The sequence below is a fragment of the Microcebus murinus genome, chromosome 30 (assembly GCF_040939455.1).
Source record: "Microcebus murinus isolate Inina chromosome 30, M.murinus_Inina_mat1.0, whole genome shotgun sequence".
NCBI classification, from domain to species: Eukaryota; Metazoa; Chordata; class Mammalia; order Primates; family Cheirogaleidae; genus Microcebus; species Microcebus murinus.
In genome coordinates, this window is record NC_134133.1 from 3,252,647 (window position 1) to 3,276,157 (window position 23,511).

Here is a 23,511-nt window from a genome sequence, read left to right on the forward strand (position 1 = left end):
AGGAGGAAGGATTGCTTGAAGTCAGGCATTCAAGACTAGCCTGAGCAAGAGTGAGACCCTGTCTATATAAAAATACAGAAAAATTAGCAGGGCATGGTGGTGTGCACGTCTAGTCCCAGCTACCTGGGATGCTAAGGCAGGAGGATCACTTGAACCCTGCAGTTTGAGGTTGGAGTGAGCCATGACTCTGTCTCAAAAAAAAAAAAAAAAAAAAAAATTAATGGACTGTGTGAGCCAAACAAAAATTTTCTCACCTGGGTAGATTTAGCAGGTGGTTTGCTATTTGATGTCAACTGCCCTATACAAAAAATTAAATTCCATGGGGTTGTTATTATTAACTCACTGCTATGGGTCATAGAAACCTTGGCAATGCAGAAGATAAAGGAACCCTAGAAATCACACTCAAAGGAGAGACCTCCTTCTACGTAGAGGTTGACTAATTAGAAGTTTGTGGAGCATTATCAGACTTTTCGTGACACCCTGTACTTATGTTTTAATGCTCAACGTAGCCAAAACCCTAAAGCAGACTTGGCGGCAATCCTTCTCACTTGGGGACCAGCACACACCACCTTGCACAGGGCTTTGCCCAAAGCAGGCGCTCAACAAGTGTAGAATGAATGAGCACGCTTCAGACCTGAGCGTGTGCAGCCTTTGTTATCCAAGACACCGCCATGGAAATTAAATCCACTGGAAACTCAGCCAACCTGAGCAGAGCACGGGTAGAATCGAGTCAAAGCTCCTTGCCCGTGTGCTGTGACTCCCCGACTCAGCGCTTCACAAAGGTGACTCCGCCATGTGCCCTGATGTCATTATGGTTAAGGACTTGCATGCTAAGCCACACCAAGGAATCACTCGCATTGCTTGGATGGGTATAACAAAGGCTCTCTAAGCTCCTATGCACAACCAAAAGAAAAAAAATGTGCGTTTGTCCAGGCAAATATTATTTTTATTACTGCAAAGTGTGGGATATGAGCCGGGGAGGTGGGGAAGCAGTTCCTGCTTCTCTGCCAACAAGCACAGCGCTCGCTCCTTGCACAGACAGCGAAGAATTAATGGAGAGTGGGTCTGAAGGTGGCTGGTTGGCCCTTAACCAGGCTGTCATATTAATTGCTCTCTGGCTGTGTCCTTTCCCTGGTAAATAGGTTCTCTTGGGGCTCAGCTTTGAAAGGTTTCTGTGCTGGTGTTGACATGGACGCTGACATTCGGATTTATGTCCCCACATCCTTTTGAAGGAAACGTTTAGCTGCTAAAGAGATCTGCGGAGTCTTGTTCAGCCTAAATTAAATGTAAATACAACACGCCACTGGTATATGTTACAGCAGTGTGTGAAGATTGCTTGCTGCTGCTTCTCCTCCTCCTCCTCCTCTTCCTCTTCCTTTTCTAAATCAGTCAGTTAGTTTTGATGAGATGGTTAGGGACACAATTATAGGGCTTCCCACCAGTGCTTTTTCCACCAGGACTTTTTTGTTGTTTTTTTTTAATTTTAGTAGTTGTCCGCGTAAAAGGCATTTTCGAGTCTTTTTTACCCATTAGCCTTGCCTGTGTGGTTTTTTTTTTTTTCTTTCCAGGGGCATTTGGGGGCCTTCCTTGTCACACTGTCCTTAGGGTCAGAAGTGGGCGTGTAGGGAGTAGGAGTGGCCTCAAATTTTTTATCTTTATCTGCAAATGAAGGCTGATGTACAGCCACATAGATACATTCACAAGATTTTAATGAATATCTCTAAAGATAATGCCACAACTTTTATAACCCTGTTTTGATATCTTGTACTAGAAGCCTTAAACTTTTTTTTTTTTTTTTTTTTGAGACAGAGACTCGATCTTTTGCCCGGGCTAGAGTGCCGTGGCATCAGCCTAGCTCATGGCAAACTCAAACTCCTGGGCTCAAGCGATCCTCCTGCCTCAGCCTCCTAAGTAGCTGGGACTACAGGCATGTGCCACCATGCCTGGCTAGTTTTTTCTATATATATATTTCTTAGTTGTCCTGCTAATTTCTTTCTATTTTTAGTAGACACCAGGTCTTGCTCTTGCTCAGGCTGGTCTCGAGCTCCTGACCTTGAATGATCCTCTTGCCTCGGCCTCCCATAGTGCTAGGATTGCTAGAAACCTTAAACATTTTCAGTGTCCTGGGCCTCTTCTCACATATTTCAAAGATCTCAGAGACCCTGCCAGTTTTTCCCTGATTTTATAGAAGGACTGCTAATTACAAATACCTGTATGATATTTTGGGTTGCTTTTTGCTAAATGTCTAAACTCTTGAGCACAAGTATACGATCCATATTCTAAAACAGTAAACAAATACCCGGTATCATGGGCTTGGGAAAACTGACCCCTGAGTTAGCAAGCCGCCTTAGCCAAAGTCTTAAGTAACTCTAGAAACAAACTTCCCTAGGATATTAGTGTGAAGTGTATACTTTTTGCCTTTGCTGCCATTGACAGTTAATGTGACTATCATTTGTGTTAACTTTGGAAAGAAAACACAGGTAAACAAAACCAAGGACGTAAAAATCACCTTGAATCCCACTACTTAGTTACTATTAAGGTTCTGATATTGATAGCATTCATGTCTTTCGTGTTTTTTTTCCATGAGTATATAGTTGTTGACAAGGTAGATAAGTAACATGTACACCTACATTAATCAAACTTGCTTTACATTCTTTTTTTTTCAACTTAAAATATCATGATATTTTTCTCTGACAGTTTATATAATTGCTGTGTAATTGGTAAAGACTTCCTCCAAACCTACTGTGTTGGAAAGGTAACTGCCATAATGCCGTACTTTAAGGCATGTAGGTTGTTCTGAGCAGTGTTTCTTTTTTTCTTTTTCTTTTTTTTTTTTTTGAGACAGAGTTTCACTTTGTTGCCCAGGCTAGAGTGAGTGCCGTGGCGTCAGCCTCGCTCACAGCAACCTCCAACTCCTGGGCTCAAGCGATCCTCCTGCCTCAGCCTCCCAAGTAGCTGGGACTACAGGCATGCACCACCATGCCCAGCTAATTTTTTCTATGTATATTAGTTGGCCAATTAATTTCTTTCTATTTATAGTAGAGATGGGGTCTCGCTCTTGCTCAGGCTGGTTTCGAACTCCTGACCTTGAGCAATCCGCCCGCCTCGGCCTCCCAGAGTGCTAGGATTACAGGCGTGAGCCACCGCGCCCGGCCTGAGCAGTGTTTCTTAATGAGAGTGATGCCGCCCAAACTGACCCACATTGGCACACTGGAGAAAGTGAGGGTCTGAGAAGTTAAGTTAACCAAAACACTTTAAACTTAACCATAAATGCAAATGCTACTGCCTTCTTTTTTTTTTTTTTTCAATTCCTTAGCAGTCTTAAAATATTTGCTGGCCACGAGTGTTCGTACATACTTTCTGATTAGTATGGACATGCCAGGTTTGGCTACATGTTGTGGATTAACAACGACTGTGATAGACCATTGGTAAAATTACTTAATTTACATTTTGTTTTGGAGTTAGCCTATATCTGCTAGAGGCTGTATGGCATCTGCTAATGAGAAAAAAGGACTGGGAAAAATCATGCACCTTTTTTCTTTTGCTCGGTTAGATGTATTTAACCCTTCAATGAATTGCTTGTGCACACACACACCTGTGAGTGCAAGCTTGTGTTGGTGGCCTGTTGGTAGTATCCGGGTTTGGGAAGAAGACAGCAGTCTCTATGTTTTATCTCAGCTGCCCTCTCCTGAAGGTATATTGTTTTTATGTTCTCTGGAGAACCAGTACCCTGGATTTGAAGCCTGCTGGCTCATCTCTGTTTTTAAGTTGTTGTCTTCTTACTTGGTCTAAAGCCTTTGGAAACAATACCGCGTTTCTGTCATTGATGGTGGGCAGTGAGGGGCCAGTTAACTTATTCTCTCACAGGCATTCAGTGAGGATAAAACATTACTGATGCCGTTTAAGAGCACGTTTGACAAGTAGTCTGTCTGCTGAGGACCCTGGCTGCAGGTTAGAATACTGTTAGGACATCAAAATGTTAAGCAAATAAACCTTTAGGTTGCTATTGAACATGAGATGAGGCTGTGCCTATTTTTAATTTCCCAGTGGATTCAGGAATAGCCATTGCATAGCCCACTATTTTTATTTATTTTGGGGGGAGGCGGCGTCTTCATGTTAGTATTGTAAATTGGATGACAATTCTTTGTCCACAGTTATTTCAAGACTTCTGCAGGGAGTTATTTATAAGAGATCTTTTTTTTTTTTTTAAATCTCATTTATTCTTATGCCATCTAATTGTCTCTGTGCCTTGGCTAGATCTATTCAGCCAACAAGAAAAATCAGAATTAGATGTGGAAGGAGGCCAAAAACAGGGGCTGAAGATGACAGTGGAAAAATCAAAATCAAGGCACTTGTGAAGCACATTGCGATTGTAAAAAAAAAAGGAAGGGAAGAACCTTTAAAATAAATTTGTTCTGCCTTTTTTTTTTCCTCAAAAGATTTGTTATGCATTTCTGTAGGCTTGTCTAAGGCAGGAGAGCTGGTCCTGGCTTCTTGAGGTCACTTGCCAGGCATGCATTCTATTCCAGTTGGTTTTTCCTGACCTGCTAGGAGGGCAGCTTTGAGAGGAGCGGAGCAGAGGACAAGGGTAATGGCAGGAGCTCAGGCAGCCCATTTGGCCAGCAGGGATCTGTGTCTTGTTCCCCAGGAGCCCAGCTTCCAGTTGCATGAGAGCTTAAATGATGATATATGTGCTGTTGCTGGAAGCTGCATTTATTAAGCGCTTCCTGAGTGCCATTCACCAGTATCTACCCTGGTCAAAGAGAAGGTAAGGCCTATTAAGGCTTACCACCATGGTGATAATATGAATATGAATATCAAGGCTTGGCATAGTCGTCTTCTACAAGTTAAGCACTCAGTAACATTTAGTTGCTAGCAATATTTATATTTTCTGTTGACGGCAACCCAATAAATCAGCATAATTGTCGACTGCATTTTGCTGATGAGAACATGGACTCTGAGGGAATGGAATAATACCTCCCCCAGGCTTAACCAGCTACTAAGTCTGGGTTCCAGCTCAGGTGGATCTGATTACAAAAGTTCTGCTCAGAAGCACCAAAAATATTAGCAATGGGCGCCATTTTTTGAATGGGTGCTTGCAATTCGTGGCTACTTTATTGGTATTCTTGTTTCATCTTTATGATGTTGGTCTTGCGTGACTTACCCGAGGTCACTTGGGCTGAGTTTTTAATTCGGATGGTCTGTGTTCTTACCTAAATCAGGCTGCTGATTTTGAGCCGGAGTTCAGCTCTGATTTCTCCCTGCAGCCTTCTGTCTCTCCCCTCCTGACACCCAGCCAAGTAGGCGATGGTTAGAGGGACTCTACTGCCATCCCAGGGAGCCAGCAGCTCGCACGCCCGGCTCTCAGGTGCCAGAGGCAGAGGGGACAGCAGTGTTCACGCACCAGCTGCCCTTCTTAGGGGGTGGCAGAATAAGTGGGTGTCCAGAGTCAGGCCGACTATGGAATTTTGGATAAATTCTTAATCTGCACCACCTCTGTTTCCCTGTCTGTAAAATTGGGATGATAATGTCACTTTATAGAGTAGTCGTAAGAAAAAAGCATATGTCGGCTACATCACAACCATGACATCCATTTCTGCTCCTGCGAGTCAAAACCCAACCTTGCCCTGGTGTGACTTTAGCGGTCTTAAAGGCCTGCTCCACCCAACCCGTGCTCATAAAATACTCGAGCCTGCTTTTGTGCTTTACAAAGCAGATTTATTTAGCTAAAGCCTTCACCAGGAGATTTGAATAGAATGTTGATAGATTCCACTGACTGATTCACTTTGCATGTAAAGATGGACTGGGAGGATTGGATGTTTTGAAACGTAGACATTTTCTGGATCATTTTTTCCTTGGTTCTTCTGCGCCACGCCACCTCCTCCCTGCCCCCTACCTCCTGGTTTGGTTTTGTTGTGATCAGATTGCCAGGGGGGCTTCAGAGACCCCCTCCTTCAAGCCTGACTAATCCTAAGACTGATCACCAACCAGTGTAGACTTTTGAAGTTGCCATGCAGTGCAAGGAGAGGGGAAAGCCGAACCCACTTGTCGGTGTGGCAGCAAAATGTCTGGCTGAGGGCGCTGGTTGCCCATCACGAAGGCTGCAAGTCCAAGGGTGGGTTTGATGTTCCCATGTTCACCTTTCTTCCCAGGTTCCATTTGTGGACAAGGCTCACTCATCTTTAACCCAGCCCTGATGCTTCCTGGTGCCATGATCATACTCTCTTAATTTATTACTTCTCTTTAGTTTCGTGCAGGGGTCCTCAAACTACGGCCCGCGGGCCACATGTGGCCCGCCGAGGACATTTATCCGGCCCGCCAGGTGTTTTTGCCACCACTGCCTGTCCTGCTTAGCAGCCGACTCGTCCCGGGCCCACAGTGCGCACTCTCCAACGGTCTGGGGGACAGTGAACTGGCCCCCTGTTTACAAAGTTTGAGGACCCCTGGATTAGTGCCTTACTAGGGAATTAGGAAAGGAGAGAGAGTCTCTCATATAGAGGGATGTTTAGTAACGCCCAGCAGTAAAGAAACCCAGAGTGCCTCTTATTAAGGAACCTGGACTTAGCCGACTTGCCCTTCATTCTGACACGTTCCTGCACGTGGCTGGGGCAGTCTGCTGTGCTCCTTAATGTCCTCCTGTGCTGTAACCGGTCCCCCACTGAGCAAACTTCAATGACCTCTCTATTTTTTTTTTTATGATCTCTTCCCTTTACCAACTACTTGGGCTTTTTCGAGTTATTTCCTAGAGATGGTGGATTTTTCTGCAAGACAAAGGAGTTGAGATTCCGAAGGCCCCTGAGCAAGATCCCTGATGCCAAGAGTCACTGTGCCCAACAACCTGCCCCCAATGCACGTGACCCGTCCCAATGCAGGTAGCCCTTGTTAGTTACGTCGTGACCTGCCAAAGGCACGTGGCCCCACCTTTAAAAGTCCATGCACAATCTCCCTTTGTCGGAGAGATGGATTTGAGGCAGCTTCTCTGGATCTCCCAGCAAGACTTCTTCACATTAAAAGTTCCTTTTTTCTTGGCAATCAATCCTCAGTGTCTCAGTCACTGGATCATTGTGTGATGAGCAATTGGATCCAGACTGAAACCCCCTTGTGGTATTGACAACAATATGACAAACTATCCCAAATAATTGGGATTTAAAGTGGTACACTTGTTCCCTCACACGGTTTCTGTAGATCGTGAACATGGGGGTGGCTTAGCAGGGGGCTCTGGGGCGGAATCTGTCGTGACAGTGCAGTGGAGGCGTTAGCCAGGATTGCCGCAGTTGTCTAAAGGCTTGATGTGACACCCTTTGATGCCTCTCCAAGGCGTGTCACACGCCTGGTCCGTCCACACTGGGTGTTGGCAGGAGACCATGTGGACTTCTTTATAGGGTTGCTTGACTGACCTCATGACATGACAGCTGGCTTCCCCAGAGTGAGGTACCAAAGAGGGAGCAAGTTGGAGTTATAATTATCTTTTATGACCTCACTTCAGAAACCACACTCCATCATTTCTGCACTGCCAGGCCAGCCCTCTTCCTGTATTAGGGACCTACCCCAGAGCTCAGATACCTGGAGCCAGGAATCACCCGGTGTCATCTTGAAAGCTCTTGTCAGGCCGGGCGCGGTGGCTCACGCCTGTAATCCTAGCAATCTGGGAGGCCAAGGCGAGCGGATTGCTCGAGGTCAGGAGTCCGAAACCAGCCTGAGCAAGAGCGAGGCCCCGTCTCTACTATCAATAGAAAGAATTTAATTGGTCAACTAAAAATATATGCAAAAAATGAGCCGGGCATGGTGGTGCATGCCTGTAGTCCCAGCTACTCGGGAGGCTGAGGCAGGAGGATCGCTTGAGCCCAGGAGTTTGAGGTTGCTGTGAGTGAGGCTGATGCCACGGCACTCGCTCTAGCCTGGGCAACAAAGCGAGGCTCTGTGTCTAAAAAAAAAAACGAAAGCTGTTGTCTATCTACACACTGATGTTCCCAGTGTGAGTTGCATGCTGTCCAGTAGTCTCTGTCGTTTGCTCCCAATCCTGCTTTTATCTGTTATTATATAATAATATAATTTAATTAAATATTATGTAAACCAGTGAAATGTAAGGGGGAGGGGGGAAGAGAGCTGCCATTTCCTCGAAAACTTACTTGAATCCATTAGGTAGACTTGATAAAGGCCTGTTGCTTAAAAATTGCTGTTAAATTAGATGTAGGTAAGGACTGTAAAATAAAAAGGGAAGTCATAAAAAACCTAAAGCACTCAAATTGCTTTGCAGGAGTCTTTACGTTATCACTCCATTTCAAATAAACCCAAATTGGAAGTCATAGACACTGAATTATTAGCCTAAGTATGGTTAATGCCAAGAAAGATACTATAGCATCCTAAACAGGGACCCTAGATTCAAAAAAAAGTTTGCAATATACTTTAAAAGATAGATGAAAGAATGAACACTATGTGTGTATGTGTTAATAAAATGCTTTAAAGATATATAGAATGTATGGATTATTTTGTATATCTTGCTTCGTGCAAGAATCTTGATTAGCTCGTCATATGCTGGTCTGAAATGTGTTAGAAAGTGGGCTTTCAATGTACAAGATGTCCCATAGGTTCTTTCTTGTTAATTATTTAAAAAGGAAGTTTACCACATTCTGTTCTTCCTAGAGTCATAGAAATCAAGGCATTACTTTTTTGCAGCACCGTAGCTATCAATTTTAAGATGCATAGTTTTCTACATTTTAATGTTTCAGAAATCAAAATGCATTCTATGATGAGTGGTGTTTTATAATTTAATTGGCAGTATTTTTTCTCCCTTATTGCCTCATAAATTTTCATGGTTGCCTTAGATTTAATAAAACATGGTATGTTTTATGATTTTGTTTTCTAGAAAATACATTAGGCCTCCTTATCTATGGGGATACGTTTCATGACACCCTGTAGATTCCTGAAATCGCAGACAGTACTTAAGCCCCTGTATATGCTCTGTTTTTCCCATATGTACATACCTATGATAAAGTTTAATTTATAAATTAAGCACAGTAAGATATGAATAATAATCAAATAGAATAATTCTATAACATTATACTGTAATAAGAGTTATGCGAGTGTAGTTTCTCTCTCTCTCTCTCTCTCTCTCTCTCTCTCTCAAAATACATTACTGTAAAGTACTAACCTGTTTTTGAACTACGATTGTGGGTAACAAACCATGGAAGGTGAAACTGGGTTGCGAGGACTGCTGAATGTTAAATGCATGCAAGTTGCAGGTTTGTTAGACTTGAATTGGGTATTTCTGCCTAGCTGTGGGTTTGGCTGACTCCGTCTCAGTTTATTAATGAAGTTTTACAAAGCAATGGCTTGATTTAAAAAGTGAGAAACTCATATTTGGTTGTCTTTAAATGATTTCCTTTAAATCTGTGTTGCCTCAGTTTTCTCATGTGTAAAAATAAGAGAAATGATGTGAGTTATTTCCAAAGTCCCGTTTAGTTTGTATATACTGAGATTCCCAGCCTTTTCTAGGGGAGGGGAGAGGACTTAATTCGTAATCTGTTGGGGCGTGGTCTCAGATGTGCTTTATAAGGAGATGAAATTCATCAACCCTCTCCAATTAACAGTGCCTGTGAGGGGCCTGTTCCTAAAGTTTGCCTGTAACTTTAGGGGGTTCGTAGGCTCCCCAAGCTTGTTCCTGAACTTCTCCAGATCCTTTGAACTCAAGTTATGCACCTTGAATTTTGCTTCCTGAGTTTGGTTTTTTTTTTCTGTGTGGTGTTTTTTTTTTTTTTCTTTGTAAAGATATGCAAGTAGAACTTTTTGCATTCTGAGTTTATGGATTGCTCCCTAGAGCTCAAACCTTTGCTAATTAACCTCTGCTGGAGTCCTTACTTTCATTTGGCTCAGCCGTGGATACTCTAAGTGGGTGCCCTGTTGCTGAGGGTAAGGGAGAGAATATAATACAAGTATGGAGGGGAAACAATAGTTGTCAAAATACTTTAATGAAATGCTCTTTTCTCTATAACTCATAGCTCTGACACATAGAGAAGAGTTGTTGATAGAAAAAAAGAAAATCATTGTTATACTTTCCAAGTTTTCTTAGTAGTGTTTGGAGATCCGTGATTGTGCAGATCTTTCTTGTACAAAGTCTACCCCAAAATCTCAGGTACAGTTAATTAGAAAAATAGGGAAGGCACTGAGGTCTAACGTTTAAGTACCTTGAACAGCTTGTTTTTTATCTTTAAGTACCTGCCTTACTGGTTTTGTTGGGAAAATTAAATTAATTGCAGGTGGCTGGCTTCTCTGGAGCCCAAAATAGTGTAGAGAATTTGTTCTAGCAGTTATATATAGTCTCTCCTTAGCAAAGGACAGAATAAGTGATAGTAGTACATTTTCATTGCATCATCATAATTGACACTTTGAATTTAAAAGAGACTGATTTAGTGGCAAGAGTGTGTCACTTTCACAAAAGTGATAGAAAATCAACGGTGATGTGTACCAGGCAATACCCTGTATATTTGTCTTAAGACAATTTTGTAACATCACTATGAGATTGTATTATTTTATTCTTCATGGAATTTGGTATTTTGCTAAAATAACAAGCTTTGAAGTCAGATTTGTTTTAATCCTCTTAGTTCATCACCCATGAGCCGAATGAACTTAGACAAGTTTTAGAACCTCTCTGAGCCTTTGTTTTCTGATCTTTAAAAAGGGAGTAACAATCCTTACTTTATAGGAGTTTGGGGCAGATTAAAAGAAGTAATGGATTAAATCACATAGTGCAGTGCAGGAAAATGAGAATATTAGAAAAAAGAAATATTAGAGATAAACATAATTTCAATAGCAAAGGGAAAAATTAAAGTAAATTTAAAGTAGTATGTGCATAAATATTTTCGTGTAGATAATGGGCATTTCAGGAACTGAAAACATTGCACAGTCATTCAGTCATGGGGAAAGATGGCTTAAGGTTTCAGATACGTTGGATTAAAAGTAGTTTGGAAGTTTTGTGGTCAAAACCCACTTCTTCATGACACATCACAGGGTAAGAAAGCGTGGCTGAGAAAAGTGTAAAGATTATTTAGTCCTCTGCTTTGGAACGTAATTTCTTTTTTATATATAAAGAAAAGTGACATGAAAAAAAAAATCTTTCCGGTAATTTTCCTTAAATGTTCACCTTCAGAAATGGATATTCTCAAAGAGAGATTAAGTGGGTTCCTTATTTGTGAATTCACTGAGGAAAAGCAAGGTAAACTCCGAGAATGATATTGTTATTTTCATTGGTGTAAGGCATTTTTTTAAAACCCTATACCTGTTGTGAAAAGGGTTTAAGCATGTCTAGTGTACAATGTGTGTCATTTGGCCCTTGTGGTTCCTTTGTAAGAAGCCTAATCTAGCAGAATAGTAGTACTTGAGTATGAAGTTTCTCAAGTTTTTTTTGCTTAGGAAGTTTATTACTCTCCTCGGTTTTCTGTCATTTGTATGAGAGCAAGTATTTGTCATTTGTAGCCCATTATAGTGGAAGTGGTTTTAGGTCATCTGTGAGCTTTTATGCCTGGTAATACAGTCCATTTCTTGAGTTATTGGTTAAAATGATAAATTTCTGGGCTATTCCTCTGGAAATTCTGAGTCAGTAGCCCAGGTTGGGGGTCCTAAATCAGAATTTTTTTTTTTTTTTCAAGTACTCAGTTGAAAATCTATATTCGAGTAAGACTGGGACACCCTTTGGAAGAGCTGGCTAAAACTCATGTGTTTTTTGGAAGTGAAACGTGGGCCTTCTGTAACCATAGTACCTGAATTTGGGGGAGTGGATGACAGAGAATGGTATGGGAAGACAATAAAATGTGTCATCCGTGTTGATTAAACATGGTGTGTTGATGGCCTGTCAACTCTCTCTGTGGCACTACTGGCTGTATTTTACTTAAAACATGATATCACTTGCAATGAACAGTCATAACAGTTCAGAGGGGAGGCCCACAAAATATCTGTCACTCGTGAGAAATAAAACTCAACCAGTTAAAAATGGAAACTTCCAGACACACGTAGGGGGCACTTGTTCCCCTGATTGGGCATTGATGGTGTTTACCTCTAGTATTTAGCAAGACATTGTACGTAACATGGGAAAGATGATAGTTATCCTTCAAGGGTGAAAAGGCTTGTTAGTGCCCTGTACTTTCATAGATCTGCAAGACAGTGACAGTAGAGAGACTGCAGTCTGGCCAGACCTGCATCAGATCCTACTTTATTGTCATTAATTGACTCTCTGGTGGAAGGCAGGTTGGCACCAGTGTTCTCTATTAAAGCCGTACTGCAGAGTGACATTAATGGTGGATGAGGCTGTGACTGGGGGGCTTCTCTCCACGGTTATCTCGTATTAATTACTGGCTGATGTTTTAGGGCTCGCGTTACACGTTAGCTCCCTACTGGAAGCACGCTCGGTAAGGTGATTACGTTATTGATGGATCGTCTTCCAGGTGTCGGGATATGACAATCCATTCAACCACCTGATGTTTTTGAGGGCCTGCTTTTTGACTGTCACAAAGTTCTGGAAATACTGTGGCGAGACTGTGAGACAAAAGAGACGAGGTCACTGACATTTGATCAGTGTAATTCGACAAATATACAGTTGCTACGTGAGATGCCTGGAAGGAGAGGAACAAGATCCTTCGAGAAGTTATGGCAGTGGCATCTCACCAAGCGTGCTCATTGTCTGTTGCTACGTGAGAAATTGCCCTCAGACTCAGCAGCTTAAAACAGCCCACTTCTATCATCTCACGCAGTTTTGGAGGGTCAGGAATACAGGAGTGGTAGAGCTGCGTGGTCCTGGCTCAGGAACTCTAAAAATGAGGATGCGGTCAGGCTGGTGGTGAGGGCTGCAGTCATCCAGAAGTGTGACCGGGGCTGAAGGAGGGACTCTGAAGGTGGCTTACGTGGCTGTGGGCAGGAGGCTTCAGTTCCTCACTGTGTGGGGTCACCCAGAGGTCAGCCCAAGACATGGCAGCCGGCCTGCCCCAAAGCAGACAGTCCGACGGGGAGATAGAGAGTATGCACACCACCAAGGTGGGAGTGATGGTGTCTCATAACCTCATCTTGGGAGTGACAGTCCATAACTTCTCCTGTATTCCTGCATACCAGGAAATGGGGCTCCTTGAGCGCCATCTTGGAGGTCACCAATACACCCAGTCTCGGGGCTTGTTGGAAGGCTCTTCTGAAAGGGTACCGCTCAAGCTGAGACATATAAAGGATGAGACGGTGGAGTGAGGGGTGGTTTGGTGAGGAGCCTCTCCCAGCTGGTCAGAGCATGGAGTGTTTTAACAATGGTGAAGGAATGCCAGTGTAGCTAGAGCAGAAAGAGTCTGGAATCATCTGTTCAGAGATGATGCTGAAGAGGTCAGCAGGGGCCAGAGCACGCATGTCTTTTGAGGTCAAATTAAGGGTTTTGTTCTTTGGAGACTTAAGCTTGGGAATGACATAATAAGATTTATTCTTTAAAAAAGGAAAAAAAAAAGATCTCTCTGCCTTCTGCAAGCACTGTGGATCATACGTAGGGAAGCCAGCGTGAAAGCTGTTACAGTACTCCAGGCAAGACATCATGGTGGAGGAGAACGTTGGCAGTAGACCTGTAGGTGGATGGACGTGAAATATATTTAGGAGGAAAATTTGTCAGAATTTAGAGATGCAGTGAAGGAATTGTCCAGGGTGATCTCTCAGGCTCTGGCTTTTAGGGTAGGATGGATAGAGGGGACACTCACTGATAAAGGGAGCCCTGGACAAGGATCAGAAGTGATTCTGAAATTTGAGATATCATTGCATTCGCTGAGCAAAATGTCTCAGGTGGTTGAAGGTATGCGGATAAGCAGGGAGATATTTGCCAAGAAAAATGTAATTCCACCGTGATTCACAAAAGCACATTGCATATTTAAAACCATACAACAGGTTTTGTTTTTTGCTTGAATGTATGTGTGAATAGCTAAGGTCTGGCAAAGTATGACAGAGAATTCTTGGTGCTTCTCTTTTGACGATCATTCTTGTCTTTTAAAGTGAGTTGATGAAATCTTTTTTAAATCCCAGCTTATTTTTTGAAGTGGTAGGGTGTATTAGTTCAGATCTCTATCCCTCCTTCTCACTGCCTCCAAACTCATTCACTAACGCTCTCACACATATTCTCTCTCTCCTCCTCTCTCTCTCGCTCACACACAAACACACATACACTCTTGTCAAAGAATTAAGCATGGCATGTCATAAAATTACAGCATTTGAGAGTTCACAAGGACCAACAGCTGATCATTCTTGCATTCTAGGCAAGAAACTTGTTAATTGAACACCTACTTTGTACCAGGCTCTGTGTCAAGAGCATTTGCATTTTTTTTAAATGGCAGCTCCTCTTAGCTATCAAAGATCTAGCATGTACAAAGCAGTGCTCTAGGCCAGCGATGCATGCCAGGCAGTGAACTTAAGAGCTCTCCTCTCCATTTCTGCTCCCCTGAGTGAAAGAGAACAAGAGCCATGTCCTGCGTGTGAGAAACTAAACTTACCCCTGCTGTGGGCAGAGGTGACAGGTGTATATGAACTTGTCATGGCAGTAGGAGACAGGACAAGGTGCAGAAGGTATTGCCCCTTAGCTACTCTGAGGAGGAACACATCCTTAGAATACAATGTTATCCATGATGTTAGAGCTTTCATCATCTTTTGTTAATCACCGATTCCCAAGCTTCTAGAAGGGCCTAGCCCTTAACACATATTTGTTAAAAGGATTGAAGAGCAAATCACCATTTTTTAAAACACTTTTAATTTTGAAATAATTTAGACTTGAAAAAAAGTTGCAAAAATAGTATGGAGAGTTCTTTTACCTATTCTCCTCCCAGCCTTCCCTAATGGTGATAATTACATAACCATGGTACAGTGGTCAAAACCAGGAAATTAGCATTGGCAAAATAGTCTACCTAGGCCGAGGACTAGTATTGGTCTGTGGCCTGTTAAGAACTGGGCCACACAGCAGGAAGTGAGCGACAGGCAGGCCAGCAAGCAAAGCTTCATCTGTATTTACAGCCACTCCCCATTGCTGGAATCACTACATAAGCTCCACCTCCTGTCAGATCAGCCGTGGTGGCATTAGATACACATAAGAATGCGAGCCCTACTGTAAACAGCGCATGCAAAGGATCACCCCCAAACCACCCCCCACCCCCACTCGCCGTCTGTGGAAAAATTGTCTTCCATGAAACTGGTCCCTGGTGCCAAGAAGGTTGGGGACGGCTGATCTAAACTATGGACTATTTGGATTTGACCATTCTCACTCCCACTCATGTCATTTTTTTTTCTGTTGCAGGATCCAATCCAGGATCCCACATTGCATTTATTTATTTTATTTTTTATTTTTATTTATTTATTTTTTTGAGACAGAGTCTCACTCTGTTGCCCAGGCTAGAGCGCCCTGGCGTCAGCCTGGCTCACAGCAACCTCAAACTCCTGGGCTCAAGCGATCCTCCTGCCTCAGCCTCCCGAGTAGCTGGGACTACAGGCATGCGCCACCATGCCCGGCTAATTTTTTCTATATATTTTTAGCTGGCCAATTAATTTGTTTCTGTTTTTAGTAGAGACGTGGCCTCGCTCTTGCTCAGGCTGATCTTGAACTCCTGACCTCTAGCAATCCTCCCGCCTCGGCCTCCCAGAGTGCTGGGATTACAGGCGTGAGCCACCACACCCGGCCCCACATTGCATTTAGTTGTCGCATCTCCAAGCTGGGACAGTTCCTTTCTCTTTCCTTTTCTTTCATGACCTTGACACTTTTGAATAAGTGTTGAGGTCAGGCAGATTCCACAGTACAAGGTCTAAATATTGTTCATCCCTGCCAGTTTGTAACCTTATTCATATTAAAAACCAATTAGGAAGACAATAGAAAAAATATATAGCATATTATAAAACCAAGGAGAAACTCTGGGCCTGTTGCATCATTAGTATTTCCTGTTGTACTACCATCATTAGGGTTGATAATTGTGGGTCAACTCTATGTATGTTCATAATATTGATGTTAGGATTCTCATCAGGAACAGGTATATCATCAGCGTGAAGCCAAAGGCTTTTATCTGTTCACTGTTGTATTTCCATTGTCTGAAACAATGCAACGCATAGGAAGTACTTAAAAATATGTGTTGAATGAATATAGGAAAAAGGATATTATATTTTAAGGAAAAAAATTCAAAGCCAAACTGAATTCATTCTGTTTGATGTCAGAGCTATAATGTTTTGCACTTAAAAAAAAAAGTAAACACAAAACAACCAAAATACAGGACAAGTTTCATACCTACCGCAGAGAAAGTAAGTTCTGGGTGGCCAGCTGAGTTTGATGTGCAAACTGCCTCTAGCTATTCAAACTCCAAATGCATGACTTAATTTGGAGTTAATTTGAAAGCCCGTTTTCATATATATGAGTGGATAAATACAACAGGATGGTGACATCACCAATACGGTCTCATTTTCTTGTTCCCGGTGGCATTTACCCGTAGCCTTGTGAGGGCTTCTAAGAAAATCTACCACAACTCCAAATGAAACCAGAAAGTTGTTTAGCTCACAATCTGAGAGTGGTTAGTGTTTCGCTGGCTGCTTCCAAGGGTAAGCCACCCTCTCCACCCCCATGTTAAAATGCAAGCTTCTTTTGGATGTGGGTTCAAATATCTTTCTCTAACTCACATTTTTTAGAGTCCCCTAAAGTTTTTGTTTCCCTTCGCTTTTTAATTCTCCTTTTCCATTAACAGTTAGATGTTAATGTTGGGAGATATAGGGACAGATAGGAAATGGGGACTCATGACATAAACACATGCATTTGTGCACGAGTGCGCACTCACAGAGCCCTATTACCTGGGCAGGATGTTCTCCTATCCTCTTTGCCCGAGAGGGTGGGTACTTCAGGGCTTCTAATTACAGGCTTTCTACCTCTAACACTCAGCCTTTGAGAACCCTCTCAGCAGGAATGCCATGTACTACAGACACTCCATTCCTGCACTGAATGACCTAATATAATTATTCGAAATTGAAAGTCACTTTCACTCCGACAGGAATATCTCACCGCCTCTCCCCAGCCCCCCCGTGGAGTTACTCACTTACACATTCCTTTTCTGCATCTTATCAGAATCAGGCTTATCTGGTCCTTTGATGAGATGCACATAGGGAGATTGTACCAGCTTTCATTTGGGGAACCCCTCGTGTCAAACCCTTCCTCTGGCTGCTTAAAAAAAAAAAAAAGACATGGGAGTAAATGTGGTGTTGCTCTCTGAGCTAATGTATTTCCACATCCTTGAAAGGAAGCCTACCTCAGATGCTCCATGTGGATTTTGTTGTCCCCTGCTTCTAAAAATCACATGGAGCAGTCATTTTAATATTAAGTGAAGTACAACAAACAATTGCTTTTTGGCTTTCTTCTTGGGAGATGATTTGCCATTCCGGGCAGGGATATGAGCATGCTGGGGGCCAGTCCCAATTTAGTGAACTTGATTATTTCTCCCCACTCACTATTGCCGTCCAAAATTAGAGCTAAAATTATCTATGAATCAAAAGGAAGAGCTGGCCGGGGTTACAGGTTCAAAGGGGGCTTTGGGGGGATTTCTTTACTTGGCCTAGGCAGTGCAATTTTTTTCAAGTTTTATTCTTGCTAATGAAGAGGTGAAATAGCTTCCAACACTCAAAAGGGTGAGCTGTCCTCTTGGCCTTAAAAGTTTACAAAAGTCAGTAGCCTGGGGAGCCCAAGATCCAAGACTTTGAACTTTGAACAGACCTGGGCATGGCAGCAGCATTTCTTAGCTGAGTGACCTTTGGCAGTTACTTAACCTTTTCATCTTCTCATCTATAAAAGGAGAGGCAAATCGTTAACCCCTTCCTGGGCTTGGATGAAGGTGAGAGGCATCAGCTTTGGGGCTGGAGAGCCAGGCCAGGAAAGAAATGTACCGGCCCTTGAGTACTGGGTTGAGGTGGTTAGGTTTTCTCCTGTTGGGGTGGCCAGCTTGGGTTCCCACCAGGAATAATAGTGAGCGTGTGAGCGGATCTGTGTTAACCAAAGTAGGGGGTGGCGGATGGGAGCAGCACGCTGCTTTCCAAATGGTCTGCACCAGAACAGAGTTTTTTGGCTCACAGTAATCACTTACTAAAATTGGCAGGTGCTATTTAATAGTTATTACTGTAAGTAAAACAGTGATGATGATGATGATGGGTTTGGCTTTATTCCTGCCTTATTTCAAAGTGAACCCGACAGCCCCGCGGGTTGGACACAGGGCTTCACGTCTCTTTCAAGGCTGTGGCAGCCATCAGTGGGCCCTGTATATTGCCTGGCTACCCTGGGCCGGGCCAACGTGTCCCTCTACCCCTGGTGGGTGCCCTGGAAGCCACGCGTGTCGCCCCCCTCCCCCAAGGCCACGCAGATGGAGGCAGGCGGGCAGCCGCGCGCGCTCTCCCTGGGCGGGGGTGCGTGCGCGGGGGGCGCATCGGCCCAGACCCGGAGTGTGAATAGCGCGCGTTGGTGCCACTGCCGCCACCACGGGGGCGGGCTGGGGACACCCGGGCTGTGCCTTCTGCCCGCGCAGCACGCCCCATAAAAGGAGCAGCTGCCGCCTGGCCGGGCGCTCAGACGCGGGGCAGGGACCAGGCGGGCGGCCCGCGGGGAGCGCGCGGGACCGGTTGGTGACCCAGGCGGGCTGCAGGTAACCGTGTCGTCCTTGGGCTTGTGGGTGACGGCAGGGAGAGGGAGGGCGGGGGTCTGGGAGGCAGGGGGTAGGCTGGGCAGGGGGGAGGCTGGGCTGGGAGGAGGCAGGGGAGAGGCTGGGCAGGGAGGAGGCAGGGGGAGGCTGGGCAGGGAGGAGGCAGGGGGAGGCTGGGCAGAGAGGAGGCGGGGGGGAGGCTGGGCAGAGGGGAAAAGCAGGAGAGAGAGAAAGGAAAAGGAAGGGAGGGAGGAAGGAAGCAGCTGCATTTGCCTCCAGCCCGGAGGTGCAAGTCCGGGCTCCCCAGCTCCAGGGCTGGCACTGCGCCCCGCGTCCCTCCGCGCCCCGCGAGCCCCGCATCCCCGCGAGCCGCGCCCGCGCCGGGACGCTCCCGCCAGCCATGTTTTCCAGGCGAGCATCTCTCCCGCGGACCCGCGCGGGGACAGTCTGGGCTGCGGCGCGGGCGCAGGTGGAAGGAGAGCAGCGGGCCCGTCTGCCCGCGCGGCTCGCTCTGCTCCCGGCCGGCCGGGCCGGGCCGTTGCGGGACAGCTGACAACAGCCCCAGTGGCTGCAGAGCCGGGGTCCCCTCCCTCCCCCTTGCTGCCTGCCGTCCCCACTTCCCCGCTGGCCGGCTGCCACTCGGTGAACTGTTGGCTCCCCCGCTGCTCCCTGCATTTTGGGCCTCTCTAAGAATGCGGTTTGCATAAAGCCCGGCTGGAGAAAATGGAGAGGGCCTGGGAGGGGGAGGCCCTTTTGTGTGAGGCTCTATTGCAGAGCCATCTCTCTCTCCCCTGGTCCTGGGCCTCTGGGGGTCCCCAGTACCGGAGGAGGGGACGGTAGGGTCCCCCGGGCTGCCTTGGCCTGCTGTGCGCCCCTGCCCCCCTCTTCTCCCCATTGCGATTCTTCATCTGTGAGCAGAAGGCTGCTCAGAACCCGAGAGGGCTGCATTTCACCTGGGATGCCCTGAATCCTCAGCGGCTCCCGTTTCCATGACTTCCCTGCCCGCCGGCAGGAAACGTAACTCTTGCCACTCCTGCTTGTCTCTGCCCCGAGCAGAGCTTCCTCCTCCAGGCAGGGTGGATCCACATCAGCGGCTGCCTGGGTCCCAGTCTGGCCTGGGAGGTTATTGGAGGCCAGAATGCTTGAGGAGCTCTTGGATGAGAGATATGAATTCCTCAGTCACTTCTTGGTTGAGCATTGTCGTTACTTTTCTGCTCATAATGAAGCTTCATAGTTGACCTTTTCTAGAATATGTGGTGTGTTTGAACTCCAGGCTGTGCTCTGAGATCTTGTGTGTGTGTGTGTGGGGGGGGGTTAGAACATAGGTGATTGTAATTCTCATATGGAGTGACTATGAGCAGATAACCCTGGAGAACCTAAACATAGGCCAGACGCTGTTTTCAGGTCTTTACACACAGCCACCAAGGATGTCGTCCCCTCTTCACAGATAAACTGAGGCACAGTGGCATTTGTCCAGTGTACAGGCTACTGTGTGACTATGCTGGGGTTGGGATGCAGACAGTAGCACTCCAGAGCTCGTGCCTTAGCAGAAAGTAGACAGTAGAACTTCTCCGTGGCTTCATCATTCTGGAGTACCTTAGGGTAGAAAAAAAGAATACTAACTGTGGAGTCTGGTACACGTGGGTTGACTCTTGGATCCTACACTTAGAAAATTCACAGGTGAACCTCTATAAATCTTACATGATATGTTATTCCACAGTAATAGATATAAAATGCCAGCACATAATTTATAAGCGGGTATTATCAGGGGTATTTGGAGTTACAAAGCACAGTGCCCTGTCAGTTATGGATTTTAAAGCAGAGGCTGTATACATTGACATTCAACTGTATCACTTAGAGGTTGAATGAACTTGGCAAAGGACCTTAGTTTTCACATCCAGTTGTTTTGCACATAGGGGATGCACTTAAAACAACACAAGGCCTGGCGCACACATTAAGTGCTCAAGAAATGTTGGGGTTATTGTTTTGTAAATAAGTAGGGGCTCCTTTATTGCATATGTTTTTATTTTGTAATATGGGTTAGTGTAACAGTGGTTCAGCATTACTGCTTTGGCTGCAGTACATCATAGACCCTTTATGAATGTTAGCTTATGTACATATATATTTGCACATACATGTTCACATACACTCATATGCACAGAAAGCCCAGAAAATCTGCATTTGAAATGATAAGAACCTAGTAAGTTCTGGCTTGTTCAGTAAGGGCTCTGTTTCTCTTGGCAAAGTAATCACTGACTTTTTTAAGTGTTAGGGAAACTTCAAAGTTAATCTTAAAGCTGTCTGAAAACCAGCTGGGAGAATTAGTATCACACCCAACAGTTGTAAGGAAACAAAATGAATTGATTATGACATTTACTTTCTTCATAGACTCTCAAAAACTGTAATATAATCTGCTAAACTGTTATAAATAATCAACTAGAATCTTAACATAGTTAAAGAATTCTAGAATGAGTATCTTCTCTGATGTGGCTATAGATGTTAGTAAGTGAAAAATAAGTCATTGAAACATTGTCAAAATACAATTGACATATTTTAGCACATTTTAAACAGCTGTTCGGAGTTTGGCCAGAATATTTGTTTATAAAAAATGAGGATGCTGTAAGACCAATGTTGTTTATAAAAAAGAATGTGTTAAGTGGAAAACAAACTAAATGCCCATCAGTAAGGGACTATAAATTGTACCATATACCTACAATGGAGTGAATAGGCAGTTATTCAAATAATGAGGTGGGCTGGGTGCAATGGCTCATACCTGTAATGCTAACACTCTGGGAGGCCGAGGCAGGAAGATCACTTGAGCCCAGGAGTTCGAGACCAGCCTGACCAAGAAAAAGACCCATCTCTACTAAAAATAGAAAAATTAGCCGGGGTGTGGTGGTGTGTGCTTGTAGTCCCAGCTAATGGGGAGGCTGAGGTAGAGAATCGTTCGAGCCCAGGAGTTTGAGATTGCAGTGAGCTGTGATGGAGCAATAGAGCGAGACTCTGAAAAAAAAATTAAAAAAATAAAATAAAATAATGAGGTGTTGTTTATATGCTCACATGGAAGGACCACTGAGGTCCATTGCTCCTTTAGGGCAAGAATTTTTTTGTCTGTTTTGATCACCTCTTGAGTGGCTCCTAGAATAGTATAATACTTGCTGTTCATTAGTTGCTCAATGAAAGATTGAATGAATGAGTATGGTTCATTGAGAACAAAATGAAGTATTTAACATTATCTATAGTTGCTATTTGTGTTTTTAAATGGATATGTGTGCAGGTGTGCATGCGTATAGAAAACATTTGGTTGTCTCTGGGAACGGACTAGAGGGCTAGGCGTGGGAGGGAGATTTGGTTTTTTTGTTTGTTTGGGAGTTTTTTGACATCATATTCCACTATGGGCATGTACTAATTAAAAGCAAAAGAGTTCAGAGGACCTGCTTCCTCTTAGTTTGGTCTTCCTTTTCTTTTTCTTTCTTCTTTCTTTCTTTCTTTCTTTCTTTCTTTCTTTCTTTCTTTCTTTCTTTCTTTCTCTTTCTTTCTTTCTTTCTTTCTTTCTTTCTTTCTTTCTTTCTTTCTTTCTTTCTTTCCTTCTTTCCTTCTTTCCTTCTTTCTTTCCTTCTTTGCTTCTTTCTTTCTTTCCTTCTTTCTTTCTTTCTTTTCTTTCTTTGCTTTCTTTGCTTTCTTTCTTTCTTTTTTGAGACAGAATCTCATTCTGCTGCCCATAGTACAATAACATCATCATTGCTCACTGCAATCTGAAACTCCTGGGCTCAAGCGATCCTCCTGCCTCAGCCTCCCGAGTAGCTGGGACTACAGGTGTGTGCTACCATGCCTGGCTAAATTTTTTCTAGTTTTTTGTAGAGACGGGGTCTCATTCTTGCTCAGGCTGGTCTTGAACTCCTGTTGGTCTTATTGTTTTTTCATTTGCATACCTGCCCTTTCTGTGACCCTTTTAGTATAGGCTTCTTAATACTCTTGCCTTGGCAAAGTACCTGCCACCTTTTCGTGGGATGATAAGCACGTTCTTCGGGGAGTGGGGGGGGGTTGTCTGTACAGGAGGCAGGTGTACCCTGGATGGAATTCCTATATAATAAATGGTACATCATCTTGTCCTAGGAGATTGCTCATTAGGGAGACCTTGGGGGCAGTCTTCATAGACCACTGACACCTTATTCAGAACTCGTCCCTCTCGAGAACCCCATAGATACTTTGCAGTGAACCAGACAGCTAGAATATGAGTCATCTAAGAATTTGTAATTTCATCCCAGTGAAGGCCAGTCCCAAAGTTAAGCAGTTTTTGCTTCAAAATGAGTACCTCCTGGCCTTTGAGACACTTCTTACATGCAGTTCCAGAATTCTGACCTCTTATAATTAGGTCATTTAGGGAAGTGGTCCTCAAAGTACAGAAGGACCCATGAGAACACAGAAAGAAACTGCCAGGAGTTCTATGTAAATGTTACCTTTTTAATATCATATATACCGCGGATGTTACTATTATGCCATATTTGCTCTTCTTCTTTTTTGTTATGTTTTTGGCTGAACTATTGAAAGTCAGGTGTTGACATTATTTCACTTTACCTTTGCCCAGTTTTTATATTTCTTAAGTTTCTTTGAGGTTACTGTATTTTGGGGTAGGAATTAGTCTTGTTCTTTCTTATGGATTTGTCAGTAGTAGCATGCTATAGTTGTGAAGGGATGTATATTTTCAGAGTTGTGTCTGCATTTTTAGTATGTGTTCTTTTCTAAGCCTTTGAGTCCTAATTTTCATCATCCTTTACTGTCTCAGCAAACTAAAGCACTGCTGTTCAAGTTTCTGTTATAGCCCTTCCCAAAGACAGATTCTTTTGTACTAGATGGGATT

The 23,511-nt window shown here is 44.1% G+C and overlaps 1 protein-coding gene across 20 annotated transcripts in view; it reads left to right on the top strand.

Moving 5' to 3' along the window:
* The window catches only part of MAGI1 (membrane associated guanylate kinase, WW and PDZ domain containing 1), a 614,809-nt gene that overhangs the window by 409,013 nt on the left and 182,285 nt on the right, over positions 1-23,511 (top strand). The gene's annotated exons all lie outside the window — the stretch shown is intronic.